The sequence below is a fragment of the Chrysemys picta genome, chromosome 9 (assembly GCF_011386835.1).
Source record: "Chrysemys picta bellii isolate R12L10 chromosome 9, ASM1138683v2, whole genome shotgun sequence".
NCBI lineage: Eukaryota > Metazoa > Chordata > Testudines > Emydidae > Chrysemys > Chrysemys picta.
In genome coordinates, this window is record NC_088799.1 from 4,357,683 (window position 1) to 4,376,315 (window position 18,633).

The 18,633-nt window shown below is 46.9% G+C and overlaps 1 protein-coding gene across 15 annotated transcripts in view; it reads right to left on the reverse strand.

The window, feature by feature from the left end:
* The window catches only part of LPP (LIM domain containing preferred translocation partner in lipoma), a 438,751-nt gene that overhangs the window by 351,957 nt on the left and 68,161 nt on the right, over window positions 1-18,633 (reverse strand). Inside the window, exon 1 of one of the 15 annotated variants that reach the window (XM_065557548.1) lies at window positions 3,079-3,718. The exons of 13 other annotated variants lie outside the window; for them this stretch is intronic. The gene's annotated coding sequence lies outside the window, so the exon portion shown is untranslated. Of the gene's footprint in view, window positions 1-3,078; window positions 3,719-18,633 lie in introns of those variants that run through there. One more of the 15 variants, XM_065557536.1, reaches the window with a different exon arrangement.

The following is an 18,633-nucleotide window of genomic DNA, read 5'->3' on the forward strand; positions in this document are numbered from 1 at the left end:
GCCTCTAAATAACCCCAGCTGTGGGATGGGAGGGGCATTACGAGCATGTGACGGAAGCTTTCATTAATGTGAATTTGACCTTCACTCCTCTTTCTTCGACTGTCACAAAATCCTCTACTAGCTTCTCTGGATAATTTCCAGCAGTTGTTGCAAAACACAGCTTACGGAACACAGACACAGACACACATTTGGTAAGACAGAGGCTCAAAGATCTGAGCAAGGCATGTTTGTTGCTTTTTTCGCGGCGTGTGTAAAAGGTCTTTGCCTCCATGCAATGTTGGAAGCTGTCATAATGAAACATCCTCCTATTATAACATGGCCCAAAGGAGCAACTATTTCAGATGCCGAACAACACGCTTGCTTTTATACGAAAAACAACCGTGGAGAACAAAGTGATGTTCTACAACGTGAAAGTCAAGTATAGAAACAGATGGGATCTCGACACAGCTGCACAGTTCTAATCCCTCGAGTACTTTCATAGTCCATTCAAGAAATAGGGAAGGACGGTGGAAAGGTTAGCAGAAAGGAATGTTTGCAGTTAAACAGCCACCTCATCTCCTCATTAGAGATCTCCTATCCGCCAGCACCAAGAGCCGGTTCAACCTTTTAGTACAAAATAAAATCATCAAAAAATGCCCTTTGGGGGGAAATGAAAGATTTTTCTCAAAAAAGCTGACTTTTTCAACAATGTTCATTTTTCGAGCATTTTCACTGAAAGTGTCAAATATATTAATATTTAATATTTAGAATATTAACTGACAAAATGGGTATTCACCCATGAAAGCTTACGCTCCAATATGTCTGTTAGTCTATAAGGTGCCACAGGACTCTTTCTCGCTTTTTACAGATCCGGACTAACACAGCTCCCCCTCTGATACTAAATATATTAACATTTTTCATCTCACAAACAACAGAGAACCACATCAGTAACCGCTTTGATAAAAAAAAAGTGAAATATTTTTTAAAAACGAAAATGGATGAAAATGGGAAGCTTTAAAAATGGAAACAATTTTGACACATTTTTCCCCCCGATTTAAAAGAATAAAATAAAAACGTTCGGCCCAGTCTCGTGGGGAGGAACATGGCACAGATACCAAGGTGTATTCTGAGAGACCTCTGAAGAACATTCTGGAGCCAGCTTAAGAGAACAGCCCTAGTGGATATTCAGAGAAGGAGACATGGATGCAAATCCGACCGCAGAAGATTCAGTGGTGCTTTGGCAACGCCTGCAGGAGATGTCACTGCGCCAGGAAGGGTCAGGTTCCCAAGGCTTCCTCTGCCCCTTACCTCTGATCAGTCCAGCTAGGCTGGGAGTAGGTCCCATCTCAGAACTTTCTCTAGAGCGTAGGCCTTTCAGACAGGAACGTGTCTTCTCTCGGTCTGAACAGCGCCCAGCCCAATGGGGCCCCTATCAACTGAAGGCTGTGTGTGTTACTGCAATACAATTATAATAATAATAAATAATAATAATAATAGGACAGCTGCCCAAGCCCCGCCCCTGCGACAGTAATGGTCCCACTGCTGTCGCCAAGGAGGGAGGCAAGCGGCTACTTTCTGTAGCAAGTGAGTCGCTGCCTCCATCCATTATGCACGGAGTGTCTCGCAGTCTCACACAGACCCGACTGATCGAGGGGTTACTCCACTGACTCGCATAGCCTTACTCCCGATTTCCACGGGTGTAAGTCAGTTCAGAATCTGGCCCTGGGTCTGTAAAGCTCTTCAGGATCCTCCTAGATGAAAGCTGCACAAGGGGGTGGATTGCCTGATCTTCTTGCACGTTTCACGGCCTACGTCCATCTACTTCCACTTTGGCTGATGAAACGTCAACTTCGCACCAGCCAGGGCGCTGCCACGGCTCGACAGAAACACGCTTGCCCCCTTCGGCCCTCCCCATCGCCGCAGGGGCGAGGTCAGCCTGGTTCCGCCCACTCGCTTCTCCACAGGGGAGAACGTTTCAAGTTAGCTTCACACGGTTACGCTATTGGGCAAAGCGGTGCCATTAAACCCCGACTAGATTTCAGCCTTGCCCGTTAGTTGTGCACACAGGTGCCTGAGGAGGTTGGGTAATTAGTGTGAATCCGTGTCTTGTTTTTTCACGAATAAAACTCCATCCAACGACCCACCCACTTCTGGGGAAAATCAAGGCTACAATTAAAATGCAGAAGGGCCAGCCTGACCAATGCCCCAAGCTCAGCCCCCGCTGACCTGTTGGCTCCCCATTAAACACAGATGGAATTTAGGAGACAAGCCAGCAGGAGGCTCTGACAGTACCATAAGCACAAACAACCGTGCCAGGTGTGTGCAGAAATACAGCAGGTTCCAAACATCTTCCTTCCAAGCGGCCCCAGCGTACGTTGGGCAACATCCAGGGCAGCGAAGTCACGCTGCCAAATTACTGACTGGTGAAGCTTCAGAACCACAATTTGGCTTCCAAATAGGCGAGGAAGCCACATGGTCTAACCTGGCAGTTGGACTCCATAACGTCATTTAAGGGGTTGCATTTGCGGGTGACCAGCCAGTGACAGAGGCGGGGAAAAGAAGGACTGGCCTGTTCCATCCCGTTGATTCTCACAAGATGGGTCCAGACCAAACCCCAGGAACCCAGTGCTCCAGAATGCTGGGGTTGTACTTTGGGGTGCAGGTCTGACCCGCACCCCCAACGTCTGCTTCTGCACGGTGCAGCCAATGCCTGGGCCTGCCAATTAAGGCCTTGAAGCTGCAAACACTAATGTACACGTCCAATCCGTCTGCTGAGTTCAACTGGACTAGTCCCATGTGTAAAGCCAATCCAGTGTTTGCAAGCTCAAGACCTAAGCAAAGGAAGATTCAAGTTAGATCATGACTGACATCATCTCTGGACTGAGTCCCTTCCTCCCCCTCCACCCACTGCCAACAGGAAGAGGCAGTTCTGGGAAAATATAATTTAAAGGGGGATGACGAATCAGATTGATTTTTAAGGGAGGCAAGACAACAGAATTAATGAAGCTGCAAGCAGGGCTACTCTGCAGTTAGACAAGAGTCCCTGCAAACTGCAGGACAATCGGCCCCGAAAAGCTCACAGAAAATAAATTAACTTACGTTTGACAATGCGTTCCCTGGAGCCAGCGCTCAGAACATTGGCTTCTCTCTCAGCGTTACACAGTTCACGTTCTGCATTAATGGCAACGCAAAGTCCATTTTCTGCGGAGAGAGAGTTCCAGGCGTGCAGCCCTGAGGAATGTATCGTATGTCTGGTATTCAAGCTGCGCTCCCTTTTCCTGTTCCATTTCTTGGCCGTATATGGAGCTGAGCACAGCAGGCCGGGTCATGGAGCACAGCCCTGTGTGCTGAACGACCCTAGACTTCCGACTTTGTCTGTCTTTGTTGGAAATCCAGCACATCCATCTAGGAAAAGGCTGGAGCTAATGCACTGAGCAGTGGCTCACCCAGCCCTGGCACACAGGGAAGGCAGTGTGCGCTAAGCCAGGGATCAGTCCACAAGACTTCATGCAGCGAGACGCGTGCACATACATGGTATTTTCTTCATCAAACGGGGTGTGCAGCTTGCAAACGTAACGGCCACGGATACAGCTTTAAAGGAATGTTGCCCAGACCGGCAGGGCCCAAGTCATAGCTGCACATGAAATAAACTGCTGCCTTGGATGGAGGAGATTACATGACTTAACCCCGAGAAACAATGCCTGTCCTGAAATCTGGCTAGCTAATACACCCAGGACTCTCTGGTAACTAGGAGTGTGGGACATGCGTCAGCGACTGAGATCTTTGCACTAGGGAAGGTCCTTTCCACCGGGAGGTGCAATCCTTGGCTATCCCTATTTTTAAGTCTATCGCTGCTATTTCTGAGGCTGAATCCTGCACTGGGGGACAAAGTATATTCCTAGTTTTGAATTTCCCACCTTTTAATTTCATTCAACATTGCCTTGCTCATGTAGCATGAGACAGGAGATCAGATGCTCCCAATCTTCCTTCTGTAGGCTATTCTTTATTGTATATACGTTTACCGTGTGTGTATCTTTTTGTTCATCTCCTTGCCAAAGTAAACAATCCCAATCTTTCCAATCTCTCTTCCTAGGAAAATGTAGGTGTTGGAGGAAGCAGGATTAGTGAATCAGCTGGCGGTGCTCTTCATTCTGGATCAACACTGAGCCAATGCCCCATCATGGAGATAGAGGGCTCTGTGCTGTCTTTTAGGTGGTCATTAAAGATCCCCTCATACTTTGCAACAGAGCAGCAGTGTTAGCCAGAATACCTATCTGGGAAGATGAAATGGAATAACCTGTCAAATAACCACCTCAGGTAATTTACGTTCCACCAATGTAAATACTCTACCCTGTAGCTTAAACGGCTACACTATTCTTTTTTATTAGCTGCCCTAAGCCATTTTGTAATGTTGCTGTGTGCTGCTAAACTGTCACTGAATTCTACCCTAGAGGTGGATGCACTGGAGTGAAGGCTGAAGCATCCCCTGTACATAGAATATCAGGGTCGGAAGAGACCTCAAGAGGTCATCTAGTCCCACCCCCTGCTCAAAGCAGGACCAATGCCAACTAAATCATCCCAGCCAGGGCTTTGTCAAGCCCAGGCCTTAAAAACTCTAAGGATGGAGATTCCATCATCTCCCTAGGTAACCCATTCCAGTGCTTCACCACCCTCCTAGTGAAACAGTGTTTCCTAATATCCAACCTAGACCTCCCCCACTGCAACTTGAGACCATTGCCCCTTGTTCTGTCATCTGCCATCACTGAGAACAGCCGAGCTCCATCCTCTTTGGAACCCCCCTTCAGGTAGTTGAAGGCTGCTATCAAATCCCCCCTCACTCTTCTCTTCTGCAGACTAAATAACCCCAGTTCCCTCAGCCTCTCCTCATAAGTCATGTGCCCCAGCCCCCTGATCATTTTCATTGCCCTCTGCTGGACTCTTTCCAATTTGTCCACATCCCTTCTGTAGTGGGGGGCCCAAAACTGGACGCAATACTCCAGGTGTGGCCTCACCAGTGCCAAATAGAGGGGAATAATCACTTCCCTCGATCTGCTGGCAATGCTCCTACTAATGCGGCCCAATATGCCGTTGGCCTTCTTGGCAACGAGGGCACACTGCTGACCTCCAAGACCTCCCTCCCAGGAGGTGATGAGACTTAATTGCTTAAAATGTTCCTAGCTGGATTCTGACACAGAGTTAAGCATCTAAATAAATGTGGTTGGGCTGTTCAGGGCGTCGTTGGAGTTCTCTCCTCATCCACAAGATCCCCAAATAACAAGCAGAGCCTACAGCACATCTGCAACTTTAGCTGCCCTGCTGCTGTCTGTGTTAACACTGCGTGACTTTATTATGGACAGGGATTAAAAACAGCACTGACAACTTTAAAAAAAAAAAAACTACAGCAAAAACCGCCTCGGGTTGGAAGGATTAGTGCGAAAGCTGTTTGCCATAAGGTGCAAGATTTCATTGCTCCTTCCGCCGTCACCCCCCGCCTTTCTTCCACCACCCTGGTAGCAAAACATGTGTCGCTTAGCCAAGAAAAGCATTTCAGTGTCCTGCAAGGAAAGCTCATCGAACACACACATATCCCCTCCTCTGCAACGGCAGGCTCTGAGCATTTGCCTGGAAAACCCTTCTTCATTGTCGCTGTCAAAACAAGACAGTGCTAAAACCTCTCGCAAGATGTGACTAATACGCCTGGAACTTCTCTGGAGACGCCAGTGTTTTGGGGCGTGGCGAGAGAAGGCAGGGGTGTAAAGAGAGGGGAAAGGACTAGCAAGAACCACATGTGCTGCTTGACATTCCCACAAAACTTGTCAGATCTGAGTCGCGGCTCTTTCCAAGCAAAAGCACTTGGTGGGGTCGGCAGGAAACGGCACAAAGGCGGCCGCACATTTCTTCGAGGTGCACTGGCTGCCTCACAGTTCCTAAAAAGACAATTACTGTCCAGGCTGCAACAGCTGCTCCATTGTTAACCTTCTCAGAGCACACCGCTCCCAACTGACTGGCTGGACAGAGAAGGGAATCTCTACATCCTAACTCTGACCTTGTGCCCTTCCCCACCCAAAATATTTCCCAGCTTAATTTATTTGGGGGGGAGGGGCTTGCAAAGGAGGAAGAGAATATTAGGAATTTAAGACTAATTTGAGGCAGTTTCTACAATACTAGACCAGATCCTTAGCTGGGGTAAATCAGCAAAGGGCCACTGAAGTTAATGGCCCTACGGTGATCTACATCAGGTGAGGATTAGACCCTTTCTACTGAAAATGCTCATCACATTTCATATAGACAAAAGAAGGGGAGCAAAGACTCTCGTGTTAGCACAACAGGGAATATCTGACCCGTAGCTTCGAAATGAGGAAGATCTCACTGCGTTTCACAACTGCATGTTAATATTTACTCCCATTTCACCCCCAGCGTAAACGAGGCACCGAGAGGGGCAGTGACTGACTCAAGGTCACACAGCAAGTCAGCGCAGAGTCAAGAACAGAACCGAGCTCGTCAGACGATCTGATACACTCAACATTGGACCACGCTTGTCAGTAATGGGCCTGATGCAAAGGCCGTTAACATTAATGGCTCAGCTACATTCTGAACCTACAGCAAAATCTGCACCGTTGGGGTTTTTTTTTTTTTTTAAGTTGGAAATAAATAGAAATCAGTTAATTGCTTAGAAGAAAACAAAAAATCAGTCTGAGTAGTTCTGCAGAGGAAAAAGTTACTCGCTCTTCTTTTTGGCTTCTCACTGCAGCTGGTTGGGAAAAAAACACGTTTTAAAACTCTAGATTTTAAACATAGTTAGGCCTTGCTGTGCTCAGCATTGCAATGCCTAACTGATTTAGGAGCCTCTTATTTTCAAAAGGGATTTAGGCACTTAGAAGCCAAAAAACCCATTGGTAGTTGATTGCTCCTAAATCACTTGAAAATGAGACTGGCATTGCAACCCCGAGCATGGCAACCCCTAAATACCTTTAAATACCTGGGCTTTAGGCAATTTTGAAAATTTTGCTCATAAAGTCTTTCATTTCAAAGCATTTCACCAACTGTATATGCAGAGCACGCCTGAAATGCAGCTATCTCTGGGGTGGAGAATTGCAACCACCTAGGAACAACAACTGGGTCTGACCCAGTATGGCCGGTCCTATGTTCTTATGTAACTTTTGTTCAAAAAAGAACAAAGCCAGGACAGAAAACGGTGGCCAAAAACAAGAGAGCAAATCATTTTCTCTTAAGAAAGAAGGCCCTGGGGACTAACACCAGCTCAGGGTAGACAGGACTTTGGTTTTAAAGACTGTCCTTGGCACTCAATGTATGTAAGGGCTGTCAGAGAATCACAGAACATAGGGTTAGAAGGGACTGCAAGGGTCATCTAGTCTAATCCCCACATCCTGCAGTCAACGCTGCTGGGCTTCTAAGCAGTTTTCATTCAAATAAACAAAACACATTAGACTAAAGAGGCAGAAGAAATGTGTCTGTCTTGCTAACCCCCAAGAAAATTCCTTATTTGCCTTTGGTAAATTACCATTAAGCCACTGATCCCTTCACGCAAAAATTCATTGATGAAAAAAATCAAATATTTACCACTTAACTTTACTCTTAATTTTTGCAAAGGACAAATTCCATCCAGCCATGGCGGCACCACCAATGAATGCAGCTTTGGTCCTTGGACACCGCGCCATCCAATTAGCTCGGACACCAGCCAATCATCTCAGCATGTGATGTCATGCTGGCACATGCCAAATGCTATCCCAGCAGCTATAGCAGGAAAGGGGCCTGGGATCTCTGACTTCTTCAAGGGAGCAGAAGGAAGAAGGAAAGAAAAGAGGTCTATAAAATGCTGTATAGGAAACAGGCAGCCAACTGCGAAAGTAACCCCTAAGGTCAACGATGTGCACTAAGGAATGGCCACAATTTGCATGCTCTCACTTAGAGCGGGTCAGTTTTTTTCCTCTATTTTTGAATTTTGGTGGCATTTCAATATTTTTTGAAAAAAGGAAGGGGTTTTGTACAAAAGTGTTCATGTCACACACACGCACACACACGCACACACACACACACACACACAAACAGATTTTCAGCCAGCTAGTAAACTGAGAACCAGGAAGAATCTGAAATTTGACAAGTAAAAAGGCAGGAGAGCAGGGAATTTAAAAAAGAAAAAAATCGCAAAATTCTCCCCTGTTTTTCAGCCTTCTCCAGACACTCGTCAGGTGTGTCACAACAGCCAAAGCCCAAGATGACTAACTGCCAGAGCAGAGCTGGACTCCACCGCTAAACTTTTGTTGTCTTCACACAACACATAATCAACCTGTGGAACTCCTTGCCAGAGGATGTTTTGAAGGTGAAGTCTATAACAGGGCTCAAAAAAGAACAAGATAAGTTCATGGATGATAGGTCCATCAATGGCTATTAGCGACAGGGGATGGATCACTTGATGATTCCCTGTTCTGTTCATTCCCTCTGGGGCACCTGGCATTGGCCACTGTCGGAAGACAGGATACTGGGCTAGATGGATCTTTGGTCTGACCCAGTATGGCCGGTCCTATGTTCTTATGTAACTCCTCACTTTCATGCCATTCAAAGCAGGTGGCCTGTTCTCCCTTGCGTAGCTCATTCTGGGGAAGCATTACCCACTGGTTAGAGGTCTGGCAGCATCTGGGTTTTATTTCCCATCTATGCCTTGGACTTCACGCGTGACCTTGAGCAAGTCACTTATTCTCTCTGGTCCCCAGCTTCCTTTCCTCCTTTGTGCAATGGGTAGGCGACATGCCTCATGAATGGGGGGGGAGGGGAAGAGAGATGAGTTTTCCTCAATTACCGTTAATAACTCCTTTGGGGATCCTCAGACGAAAGGCACAGGAGAAGGCTAAAGTATTATTTTCCTTCTGGACCAGAGTCCCCACCAATACGTCTCCCTGAAGAGATCCTCAACACGCCTCCACATGCAAGTCACAGAGGAGCGGTCATGGCTTCAGGGCAAAAAGTCACCCCCTCTAGGAAGGGGGCACCTAACTGCGCTGTCCGGGCTGGAAGAGCAAGGGCGATATTTGAACTGGACTGGGAGCCTTGTACAGCAGAGCAATGAGGTGCCACCACACTTCCTGGTTCGGGGGGGGTGGGGGGGATGCCTGAAAGTGACTAGCTGAAATTGACACATAAGAGACACCAGTGGGCAAAGATCATCATGGATCTGATTCAACACAGGGCAGACAAAGCCCACCCGGCTTGCATTGGAGAACTACCACGGGGTTGATTCAGCCTTTATCGTCTCAAAAAGAATGGACTCCACTGAGTTCAGGGACAAGATTTTTCTCCCCTGCAATCAAACTCTATGACTCCTGCCAGCACTGTGCTCCCTCGGCGGGTTACTCAGCAGCTCTGGGGTCTGGGACTCGGTTTCATTTTTTTATTGTTGTTTTTGATTTTGAGCACCATGAAAGACACCAAAGCATTTGCCCTGGACAAAAGGCAGATAAAAGAGCTACGGATTTTGGCCGTGATCCTCAGCCGTGCACCAGAGAGCTTTGCACGGCTGCAGGAGCACAGAGAGGGGGCGTGGTCACCAGGACTCTCAGATGAAGTAACAGCTCCTTGGAGATGCTGGCAGTTAGTGTGGGAAACAGCAGCTTTCCAGGTGCTCTGGGGCTCAGGCCAGCGTAGCGCGGCCCAGGATTAAAACGCAGAAATCCCCAGCCCACCCCAGCTGCACCTATTACTGTTCCACCCCAATCGAGGATTCAGCTTTTTGAAATCAGATCAACAAAAAACAGGTCTGTTAACTTTGATAGCTTTCCTTCCACTACACCCTTATAATCTGAATCAGCCACAAACCCAGTTGGTTACCCCCTGCAAAGGTCTGTCCTGCGGAACAAAATCACACAGCCACAGTACAATCGTGACAGAGCCAGCGTCTCAATACAACAGCACTTAGGGCCGCAGCGTTACCTAGGCAAGGTACAAAAGGGCCAAATTTCTCCACCAGCGTCCATGGAGTCACACCAGGGATGAATTTGGCTCTGATTCACTACAGAATCACAGACGATAGCAATAGAGGAGGTGTGCTAGCTCATTTAGTCCATACCCCACCCCAGGGGCCAATGCACGAGTGATCGGTATGGAAGAAAGCTCTTACCAGCTGCTAGGGATGCGAGTGTCAGAAGATACAAAGAGTCTTCATTAGTCTCGGAGGGGGAATGGTGAAATCAGAAATGTTTTTGTCGCTGCAGCGGAGATGAGGATATTTGAACCGATCAGTTGTACAACAATGCATATGTCTAGACTGTTGTTCTCGAAAGTAAGCCAAGGACATTTCACGCTGTTCTTTTTCATGTGTTTGGAAACTCAGAGCCCGGTTGTACAAACCCCGGGTGTTCTCTCCATTGTGAGTGCTTTGAGACAAATTGCATTTGAAGTAGTGTCTGCAAACACTGAGGGGGGGCGGTGAGTCACCAATGACAGCATGGAAGCCCACCTCCTCTTGCAGGGGGAACTCAATAGCGAACAGCAACCAGAGGATCCCCTTGTTGAAGGCCAACGGGTTTAAGTTTCTAATTAAAAGGTAATAATTCCCAGCGCTTCCACCACATCTTTCCTTCCTGAGCTCACAAAGCACTTTACGAGCACTAGCGCCCCTTCCGTTCCAGATGGGGAAACTGAGCCACAAGAAGATCAACTGCCCCCAAGTCATAGGAAGTCACAGAGAGTTCTTTCAAACCAATTCCTCCCGGCACTCGCCTACCCTGACCAGAGCCCAGACCCCCTGCAGTCTGTGTTCTCTGTTACCGCTGCTGCTAGCACCCATAGCAGAGACAGGAGCCACTTTCGCTGCCAAGGGTCAAGGTGTCAGTGACGTAACCAGCTACGGCAGGGAGAGAAAACGCAGGCACCTGAACCACAGGTCCCGGTGGTTTAAATAGCACGAGCCCCAGTTCACCTTTACGGTGTTTTTATTTGTCATTTAAGTGAATCCCGCCAATGATTTACAACTTGGCACCTGCGGAGCACAACGAAGCATGTTCAACACCATACGAGAGTTAGCTAACCAACTTCTACAGCCAACACGCAGTAAAGCATTGTCCCCATTTCACAGATGGGCAAATAGAGGCAGAAGCAGATGCAGTGACTTGCCCAAGGAGCTGGGATTGAAACTCAAGAATTTCCATTTCTTCCACCCACCCACACACTCACAAACCTGGATCTTGTTGTCATAGATCATATCAACTGATCAGGGATAAATAAAACTGCTTTTTCCCATGGAAAGCTGTCACATGCCACCCTTCACTCAGCGCTCAGTGACATACGCAGCAGGGACAGCTGAGAAAGCACCGTGGTCCCTTCCTTCAGGTAGGGTAGGAACGATTGCCCTGCAAGTGTAACTGATTTACTCACTGCCACGGGGTGTCATGGACTCTGCAAGTCGCTTGCTTTATGCAAGGAGGTCTGGCTGCTCAACAATCCGCCCTACGGATAGGTGAGCTCAGACCTGGGCCATTGGCACAATCAGGAGAGGCTAAGATGGCACAAGTAATTACCATTGGCACACCGTGTCCATTTGTGCACTAGCCACCTTACCAAAAGCAAAAAGAACAGGAGTACTTGTGGCACCTTAGAGACTAACAAATGTATTAGAGCATAACCTTTCGTGGGCTACAGCCCACTTCTTCGGATGCTTACCAAAAGCAGCACCCTCTGTTTAAGGGAGATCCACAGTTAGAAGAGCTGGGCCTGGTGTTAGCCAACAACTGGCCACAAACCAGAATGGACTCAATTAGTGGAGTGCCCTGCTGCTGTGACCAGAACTACAACTAGAATCGGGACCCTCACAGTCCATAGGCTGGAGCTCTAAAAGGCAATCTCAAAAGGAGCTGCTCTCTGCCCCGACAGGCTGCCTTCTCGGCTGGAAGACGCTCGGCATCTCTCTTTCAGAAGAAGATGGCGTAGGTCAAGACAAAGGTGCATTGGCAGAGCTGGGCAGGGGAGCCGAAACCTGGATGTTTCAGATCACGGATTGAGACACACGGCGGACAGATGAATGCAGGGATCCTAGACTGGAATAGCAGAGCAGGATGCAGAGGCCAGAGGTGTCCTGGCAGCTAAGTGAGGGCTCAGGATTGAGGTTTATCAGCAGAGCGGTCGATGCGACATCTGCCCAGCACCCAGCTACACTAGCCCCAGCTTTAGCGAAGGCCGTCGGTTTCTCATTTCTACAAACACTAAAGGCACTCCCGTTTAGTACGAAAAATGACATTTCAACTTATTATACATAATTACCTCTCCCACCTCTTTTCATTAGTGATATGCAAGCATTCATACAACGATCCTGTTCTTTCCAGTCAAAGTGTTACTCTTGTTATGAAGTACCTATACATTAGTGCTGCCTATTGTTATAAATGTGCAAAGTTTCATTGAAACCAATTAAGAAGCAAAGGGTCCCACTCATTTCAATGGGAATTGACTTAAATAAAACTCATACAGGGAAACTGAAAACTGCTCAGGGATCTACGCTCACATTACTTGAGATGCACCAATAACCGCATTCCTTTTTCCGTCTAGGCAGTAGCTTTCCACTTAATATTATACAATGCACCTGCTTATTATTCTCACTACACAATGTCCCATTCAAATTCATGCTGCAAGAGCCCTATTCATCACAAAAGAACTTTCAGAAGGAAAAATGACATTTATCGAAAGTAATCGAAAGCAGCACACTACCCGACTCAAATTTCCAATCGCCTGTCACTCTTGATCAGCCCAGCTGAACTACATTTTAACTCCAATGTAGCCTTCTGTGAAATATACCTGGTTATTCTTGCTACAGGGAGCTCCCTTTGAAAAGAATGGTGCAAATTCCCTTAGTCATTTCAAAGGGATTTTGTTGCTCAGAGCATTTTAACTTTTCATTCCATTCCCCCCCCCCACACACACACACACACACAGAAGTTGCAGAGTACTAAGGGCAAAATTTGAAATCTTTTCCTTCTGAAAGTTCTGCAGGCTTTGCTAGCATTGTTCCCTGACCAGTTATCAGTTTCTCCCTATGTCAGTTTCATTTAAGTCAATTCCCATTGAAAATGTAGGCACTTTGATCTCTAATGAGGCACCGGAATAAAAGTGACCTGGGCCCCCATTCATGAAAGTATTTAAATGCATTGCTAAATCCACCACCTCCCCACCCCCCACTCAGGAAAACACTTACCTGCATGCTTAAGTCTCTTGGACTTCAATGGGATTTAAGCATATGCTTAAAGTGCTTTCCTGAACAGAGATGCCTTCCTGAATCGGGGGCCTGTTTGCAAAGGTGCTGAGTGCTTGCAAAATCACACAGAGACCCAGAACTGTCAACAACCAAGGACCACAAAGTGATGGATATAACATAACTCCGTGGCAATGCAGCCACCTCTGGTGTAGGGACAGCACCCTGCCTGGTGCAGGGAGAGGAGAAATCTTGGCCAACAGCAACGTACCGCTTAAAATCCATGCTGACCAGATACAGCCCCCAAGGTCTCAGGTGGAATGCGCTGGACTCAACTCTGCTGGGACTTGAACCTACTTGACCAGGTATTTCAAACCTGAGGCTAGGCCAATAGACGCCACCCGCCCCCTCCAGCTTCTTTCCTCAGCTCTCAGATTGCAACCAAACGTGTTTGTTGCAAACAAATCTTTTGTGCAGCCTGCCTGGCAGAAACGCCAGGAAAAGGTCCTCCAGCAGGATACCTGCTCTCCTTCGTTTGCCCATTCTGCTGATTTTCACCCTGGTGCGATCAATTATTATGATATATGTTATATTATATTATAATATTATATATATTCACAAACAATTCAAGCATCCGAACTGCCTGCCTGCGTGGGGACATGTTGGTTCCCAATGTGACCTGAATCAGCCAAGCTAGTAACCCCTGCAAAGAACTGGCTTTCTAATGGAAAAATGCATGGGCCAGATGTTGCTCCTAATGCTTATTTTGCTAGTCCAGGACAGAGTACAAACTGCTCTAGATTACAGATTCTCAGCCTTGACTGGCGTTCCAGCAATGCCGGACCTTGCAATCCAACTGCTTGCACTTCTGACCGCCCCCCTCCGTCTCCCTGCTCCTCCTGCCTTTACACTTACTCAAAGGAATCTCACACTGCTCCTTTCAAAAGCATTGACTCTCCCCCGGCATTCATTTCCTCCCTCAACGCACCAGCAGAAGGGAACTTTCGCTAAGCAGTGCTGTAGGTGACAAAGCAGAGTGACGGCTCACGGCTACGCACTGAGAGGGTCTTGAAGCTAAATGGAATTCCCCAACAGATCTGTATTTGGGGGAATCCCCTTTAAAAAAAAAAATCAACTTTGCAACAGCTGCTCTAGTGATGCCGTTTAATGGGTTAATACCATTCAATGGTTCCTAGTTACTTGCTCAACCTTGTGGAATTACTCTCTCCCCACTTTGGACACGGACCAGCGAAATTATCACAATAGGAAATCTATGCAGGCATCTACCTAACCGCTCCCACCAGCTAACGAAGGTGGGCGTAGCACCTGCTACGGGAAGCGGCAGTAGCTACCCAGGTCCCCCTGGGTGGTGAGAGTGCTGTGAACACCCACAGGCAGGCCAGTCTTACGCTTTTCCAGCTCAGTGTCCCCGGCCCAAGATGTCGCCCTGTTACTGCTCTGTGCCATAGGGCAGGGGGCACTGTTGGATCTCAGATACATCCTTGGAATCTTTGGGCCAGCTGCTGTGGACCTTCCCGCACAGCGTAACTGTGGCCAAGGGCAATGGATCTCAGAGCAATGTCAGGAAGCGACAGGGACCTTGGAGGAGGAAAAGTTACAGAGCCCATATCCTGCTCCCACTAAGTCAAGCCCAAAACCCTCACTGGGTTTGGGATCAGGCCATTGGAAGGGTCAGAGCAAAAGGAGATCTGCACTTACCGAAGGCAAACTCCTCCTAGTCCACCATGGCCCCTAGAGCCAGCTCTGTGCCGGAGATGGGGGTTGATTCCTGACAGGCGCCATACACACACACACCAGGGTACTACTGTTCCCTGCTCCAGTAACCCTGCGGCATGTAACCCTGTTCCCCTCCAACAACAATACAGACCGGCACCCTTAGCCTGTTAACAAGGTGTATTACAGCACTGGTGAAAAACTAACCTGGCTCCTGGTTTACTCTGTTTGAACACAAACCTTACTTACCAATACGCAGGCTGGGATTTTGGGTAACTAGGGCGGAGAATTTCACTGCCATTTTGTACCTCTCCAAAGGCCACCTCTGCTAATATCCCAAAGAGGCTAAACCTGTCGGACTCTGTCACGCGGCTCTGGGGACACTGAGCGTTGTTCAGAAACGGTCCCTGAACTTGAGCTTTTCCGAAGCTTTAGATCCTTTAACGCTATTTTTAAAATCTAGTTTAAAAAAAAACGCTTTAGCAGCCCCTCTGTCTTTGTGCCACGTAACAGTTACAGGAACACTGCCCACCTGACGTAAATAATTATTGTGTCTGCACTCAAATGTATTTTATCCCTTGCTGCTAACAAGAGAAATGCCCATGGAGCAAATAAAAGAATTAAGAGAAACAGAAAGAGTTCCTGCATGTACTAGTTATTATTCATATTATGGTAATGCCTAGAGACCCCAGTTGGGACTAGGGCCCCATGGTGCCGGGCACTATAGAAATACATAGTAAGAAAAAGTCCCTGCCCCTCGGAGCTTACAAATTAAATAGACAAGATCTGACAAAGGTTGTGAGGGGAAAATGAGCCAGAGAGAGAGGAAGTGACTTGTCCAAGGTCACGGAATAGATTCAGTTTAACAACTGAACTATTTGAGGAAATATAAGACAGAAGGGATGAACTGATAAAGATAATTGATCTTCCTCTAGCGGTGTGTATACTAAACTCTTAATCTATACTGCCTCAACTCTGCTGCATTCCCTTGGCTTGCATATCTCTTACCCTCTGTTTCAACACTTATGTACAAAAATAACTTGCATTGCCCAGTTCGGAGTATCATTAATAAAGAGCAGCTACAAAAATTTAAGTACACCTCTACCCCGATAGAACGCGACCCGGTATAACACGAATTCGCATATAACGCGGTAATGCAGCGCTCCGAGGGGGCGAGGCTGCGCACTCTGGTGGATCAAAGCAAGTTCGATATAACGCGGTTTCACCTATAACACGGTAAGATTTTTTGGCTCCCGAGCGTTAATTCGAGGTAGAGGTGTAGTTTCAGTACCTGCATTTGTTCCCGAGTCCCCTGCCAGTTTTTCTGGTTTAAAAAAAAAAATAGGAAAATATGGTTTTCTGTGGCTTTCCTTACCCTGTTGCTTTGCGAAGACCCACAGGGAAAAAACAGAAGAAACTGACCACTTTGACATAGTGCAAATGGCTCTACATCCAACGCTGTCTCATAGAATCACAGAATATTAGGATTGGAAGAGACCTCAGGAGGTCATCTAGTCCAACCCCCTGCTCAAAGCAGGACCAACCCCAACTAAATCATCCCAGCCAGGGCTTTGTCAAGCCGGACCTTAAAAACATCTAAGGAAGGAGATTCCAGCACCTCCCTAGGTAACCCATTCCAGTGCTTCACCACCCTCCTAGTGAAATAGTGTTTCCTAATATCCAACCTAAGCCTCCCCCACTGCAACTTGAGACCATTACTCCTTGTTCTGTCTCACACAAAGTTTCCCCTAGATACAGGGAGGTTATTACAGTAGGTGCAAAATGTAGGCAGAAGTAGGTTTTGTTTGCTGTTCCTTTTAAAGCGACAATGTTTCTTGAAGATTACTTAAACAGATTCAAATTAGGGGCTGTGATTACCAACATGAGGACTTGCAATCTCCCAAGATTTACTAATCAAGTCTCTGGCGCAGAGCTGAGGGGGTGTGTTTGTGAGCGCCCACGCAAGGTGAGATAAGGACAAACTTGCAGTTATTTAGGCCAGTAGGTAATTTTATTCCATGGCAGTATGGATTAAAGGGCTGACAGTCCCTTAGTCTTATGAGAATTCATGTGACCTAATAAGCACATTTTGCAGCTTAGAGGGGTGCTTTTCATCTCTCTGTTTTAGGGAGGGGGAGGAGATGAAACCTCTAGGTAAATCAGTAAAATAAACAGTGCTCTGGTTTCATTTATTAACACTATTCAGCATTAGTATAGCACAATGTCTCGAAGGACCTCAAAATATTCATTCCTTAAGCCTCACTCCCCTGGAAGTAGAGTATTTTATTTTATGTGGAGTCCCCATTGAACCCATGGTCGAATCAGGAATAGAACCCAGGAGTCCTGATTCCCAGGGCCCCGTCCTCGCTCTTTTGAGTACTTGCAATCATCACTGTTTATAGTTCTAGTTAATGCTCTTTGTATTTTAATGCTTTCTAGGAACCATTCCAGTTTTACATTACAGCATGTCCCACTTAGTCGGGACACACTTAATCAGTATGACCTTGCTCCGGGGACATCCAATTAAACATGGCAATGGCTGCTGCATGATTAGGACAGTGTCAGAAAACCCCTGCCACATGGGGGCGCACTGGGCTACTGCAGGTGACCTTTCATCAGCGGGGAGGTTGGGCTGGAATTAAGAGCTCCAGCAATCAGAGAGCAATATGCAAAACAACTAAAGACCCACTGAAGACAAAATTCAGAGACCTCATTTTTAGTCTCATGTTTTCCATTTACTTTGGACATGCTATTTTTGTGTATTTATTTATTTACATGGTCTGTTTTCTGCCTCTCATTCCTAGGCCTTTCTATGACCCTTTTTGTCATAGTTTCGGAACATCTGGCAAGCATGACTGATATATCCCCACCACACCCAGTGAGGTAGGTGGCTATCATCCCCAGTTCACAGAAGGGGAAACTGAGGCACAGAGAGCCTTTTTTAGAAGCAACATTTTCAAAAGTAGCCACTGATTCTAGGCACTCAACTTAGGCCAGGCTTTTGGAAATGCTGAGCATGCCCAGATCCAGCTGAACTCAATGTTGGCTATGGATGCTCAACCCCTTTGAAAATTAGGCCCAGGGTATTACAAATTGGATGCATGCACCCAAAAAGAAAAAAAATCAGTGGCCATTTCTGAACGTGGGGCTATGAGTGACTCACCCAATGTCACCCAGGGAATCCATGGCCGTGCTGACAACAGAACCCAGATCTCCTGAGTTCACGTCGCAACTACAAGACCATCTCTGGCTTCCACTTCCCGATAAGGACGACTACTCAGTACGTTGTCCATAATTAAACAGATTCTACAGTATCAAAACCAAGGGCTAGTAAAAAAAAAAATTGGAGCAAAAATGGGTAGAGAAAAACCTCAATGATGAAGGGAAATTGTGAAATTCTCACCCTGCTAATGCCCATGCTTTGAAAGACCATTTCATTCTGGGATGGTAAACAGATACGCCTCGCTCTCCATTAGCACTAGCTAATAGGTGTAACCGTTCATCTTTGCTTCTTTCATTCCCACTCCTCACTTGGTCTCTCCCAGTACTGAAAGCCAGCAGGAGCTCTCAGCAGCAGGCACTTCCGAATTAAACAAACTAAAACTTCGCTACAACCAAAGAAAGAACCGATGGAAAGATTGAACAGAGGTGGGGGGAGATGAAACAGAAAAAAATAGGCTTGGAAGGATTAGATTTTTATTGGTAAATGTCAGTAAATGTCAATTTCA